The sequence below is a fragment of the Stomoxys calcitrans genome, chromosome 1 (assembly GCF_963082655.1).
Source record: "Stomoxys calcitrans chromosome 1, idStoCalc2.1, whole genome shotgun sequence".
In the NCBI taxonomy this organism is placed as follows: Eukaryota; Metazoa; Arthropoda; class Insecta; order Diptera; family Muscidae; genus Stomoxys; species Stomoxys calcitrans.
This window is the reverse complement of record NC_081552.1, coordinates 14,987,742-14,991,248: the sequence shown is the minus strand read 5'-3', so window position 1 is coordinate 14,991,248 and position 3,507 is coordinate 14,987,742. Positions and strand designations below refer to the sequence as shown.

Below are 3,507 nucleotides of genomic sequence, written 5' to 3'. Positions count from 1 at the left end.
CTCGGTTCTCTGTTTCGATCTCTTTTCCTGTACTTGTAATGACCTATTTAAATCAAATGTCTCAGGCCTATTCCTCTTTCTATTTTCAGCCTGTGTTCGGGTCTCAATGCCCATAACTTGCCGCTAGACAACAATGGAAAACACCAATATCCTTCCTGAGACACTGGCCAACAATGACAACTTCACACGCAAAAAAAAAAATCTGGCATTCAAGAACGCACAACACAATATTTAACGCAAAACTCTTAACAATTCGATATACATGAGAGGATTGTAAAGCGGGATGTGATGTGTGGGGTATTTTTTCGGCTCTACTCAATGGAATGTGAAAGAAGACATTAGCTATACAAAAACGGAAAACATAAAAATTACGGTTTGGGTAGTGCTTTGATACGCCATCTTTATGGCCCTATCCACGCCTGATTCTTCTCCTTGGAATACAGCTGACCTCTAGATAAAATCTAAAGCGGTTATTCCTTTGGTCCAAAACAGGGTCACTTCAAACTTCAGGCTGAAACTATTCTAATCATTTCTAGTTCCGATTAACGTGTGCAAATACGGCTTCCTATAACAGTCCGTATGTCACTTCGCGCCTCATCTTTTGTATTGGTAGTCTCTATTCTAACCCTAAAGTAATAGAGTTACAGAATCTCGTACAACGGTTCTATATATATTCATAAGAATGGCTACGAAACCCTGAAACTCGCCTACTTTTAGTTTTGAATATAAACGTTGGGCTATTGCACTCATTTAGTGTTCTATTGCACAGTGTTTAGGTGATCTACACTCCTACATTCCGATAGCGATCTTTTAAACCGCCATACATTTGTTTGGGCGCCATTTTGTTACGTGTGCCTATTGCAGCTTGGGGATATTTTCCGGGCACCGGCTAGCTTCGTCGACATCTCTGGGGAGGTCCCAACCCTATATCCTCGCCCTAGGCCCGTAGACAATAAAAAAAAACGATATACATTCAAACACAAAAAAAAACGTTACTTACACCTGAACTTTCACATTCCATTTGTTTTGGGAGATCGTCCTATGACCTCCGGCCGCCCGCCCTACCTTGGTCAACATTCCATCATATTCATGTGACCCCACGAACCCGCCCACATCACCTAACTTACCACTTTACATTCCCCTCAACAATTAACTTTAACGCATCATACTTTCAGTTTTAAACATTCAAGATATAAACATATTTATTAATATAAAACACACCAGTATACGTTATTTTCCTAAAATCTATTTGGTATCTTTACTTAGTTTGTTTTGTCAAGGAATCAAAGTTTAATAAAAATGATAATAAGTAAAACGAATGGTCTTGTCGACCTGAAACGTAACGATTTTAGAACCCTCAAATTCTTAATAAATTATTTCTGACTAATTAGTCAAACTAAAGCCTTTTAATCAAAATTCCCCCTAACCTGGCCTAAAGGAGCTCGCTTAGGTAAGTTCTAAGGGTAAGTATTAATCTGTTTCACACAAAAGGGAAACTAATGATTATGTATATTTAAAACCAAAAAAAAATCTTTGGGGGCCCTATCACAAAATTCTTTCAGTGTAAAAAAAAGGTATGTTAAAACAAAAATCAAAATTAAAAAAAAGGGTAAAAATATGTAAATCAATAAATTAAATAAATAAATCAAAGAAACTTAAATTTGAACCTAAAAATAACATGAATATAAATATATAACTTAAATTCTAATGATATTGGTCATAATGATCGTTGTGGCTCTTTTTGTTGTGTGGCTTGTTCGTTTTGTTAAGTGCCAAAATTATGCCGCAGCAGTCTCGTCAATGTATGTAGCATGCGAGACAATCTTGATGGTATGATGCGGCCAAAAATTAAAAATATCGTCTTATAGTTGGACGTCGACGCTTGTGTTGGTGTGCGAATATATTGGTGGGCATAAAAAGCCAGAATCCCCAACACACACACAAAAAAAAAATGATATCTATGCGTTCATCAAGAGAAACACATAACTGGAGCCAAACATAAATATATGTGGATGGCCACAAAATACAGATGGTTAAAACAACAAAAGGCTTAGACTTTTGGGAATTTCAATTTTGTTGTGGTGCTGAGCTTTTGCTCTCACGGACAACGCTGTATTGGTGATTCAACCACTTTATTTAAAAATCCAAAAGTGGTGACGCCAGTGGCTGACAGATGGAGTTCCTCCACTGAATTGTGTCGGTAATGGCGGACACCAGGAAAGACGGACTCCTTTATTCCACTTTCCTTAATAAATTGTTGACCGTACTATATATGCACTAAGAGGAATGATCCTACCTTGTGAATTTCACTAACGGTCACAGTAATATGGATCCTTTTCCCTTATTATGGACGCACAGGGGTATGTAGCACAATCCAATCCAGCACCTCTGAAAACAAAATTTCATTTCACTGATTTATCCCAAAATCACCCACTTTTAGACAAAATTTACCTTTTCTATTTAGGCGATTTTGCCAATAAAACACAAAGATGGATATTCTTCTGACATACAACGCTATTTTCCGGTCTTATAACCTTAATCACAAAAAAAAAAGGATGTTAACCTTTATTCTATGTCCTATTAACACCTTCACTTTTTTTCTTGTAACACTTACTTCGACACTCTATGATACGTGCCTGCTCAGCACCACTTTTTCACAAACTAATGGCGTTTTTCCCCCTTCTGTGCCCTTTTATAGGCCGGAGTTGATACAATGGCGATTTTTCCCGAGCCGACATATTGGACGCTGTCCGACATTTCTACTAAATATTCTCAATATTATTATTATATTTGGCCTTTTCTAATAATTCGCCTCGATTTCAAATAATTCTCTCTTATAACCGCCGAATTTATGAATGAATCAACCTACTACACGTCATTATCAACCGTACTCTACGGATCCTACTAACTACCAACAATTTACTACGAGTAGTAATGAGTGGCAACATTGGCCGATAATGCCGTGCCGCTGTCAAATTGCCAAATGTCAACGTGGACTCTCTCATTAAAACGCAGCCGTCAGGGAGTATAAACCATTGCTTCTATTCTATTAATCTATTCCTACTAATATCTCCCTTTCTCCTTTCCAGGCACACTTTCTACGCATGGAATTGAGTGGACACTACCTGCTGGCCATATTTGTGAATTCGAAACTTCCTTGGACAAGATTTTTCATTTCACACGTTTGACGGTGGTAATGTTCACTCAATGGCATGCGTAGAACATACATACATCACAATAAGCGCATGGCGGGGAGGTAATCATAATACGGCAGACAAGAACCAATACCTCTCGCCATAAGCGCATAAAAAAATCAAGCAAACATGCCCTAACAAAGGCACTAAATAAAAGCATGTCAAAGTGGATCCAAGTGTCCCAGTCGTTCCATTGCGATTGTGAGGATAAAACATCCCACGGGTATGGATATTTTACCCTCAGAATTGCCCCGAACGGCAAGACCACTTGGCTCCATGGACATATATATATCAGCCTCACCACATCCATACA

At 38.2% G+C, this 3,507-nt stretch overlaps 1 long non-coding RNA gene across 1 annotated transcript; it reads left to right on the top strand.

Annotated features, from left to right (window-relative positions):
- Nucleotides 1-2,946: 2,946 nt before the first annotated feature.
- LOC131994052 (uncharacterized) lies at nucleotides 2,947-3,261 on the top strand. The gene is made up of 2 exons (XR_009396399.1): nucleotides 2,947-3,025; nucleotides 3,090-3,261. It is a non-coding gene; the product is annotated as an uncharacterized LOC131994052 (long non-coding RNA).
- Nucleotides 3,262-3,507: the final 246 nt, after the last annotated feature.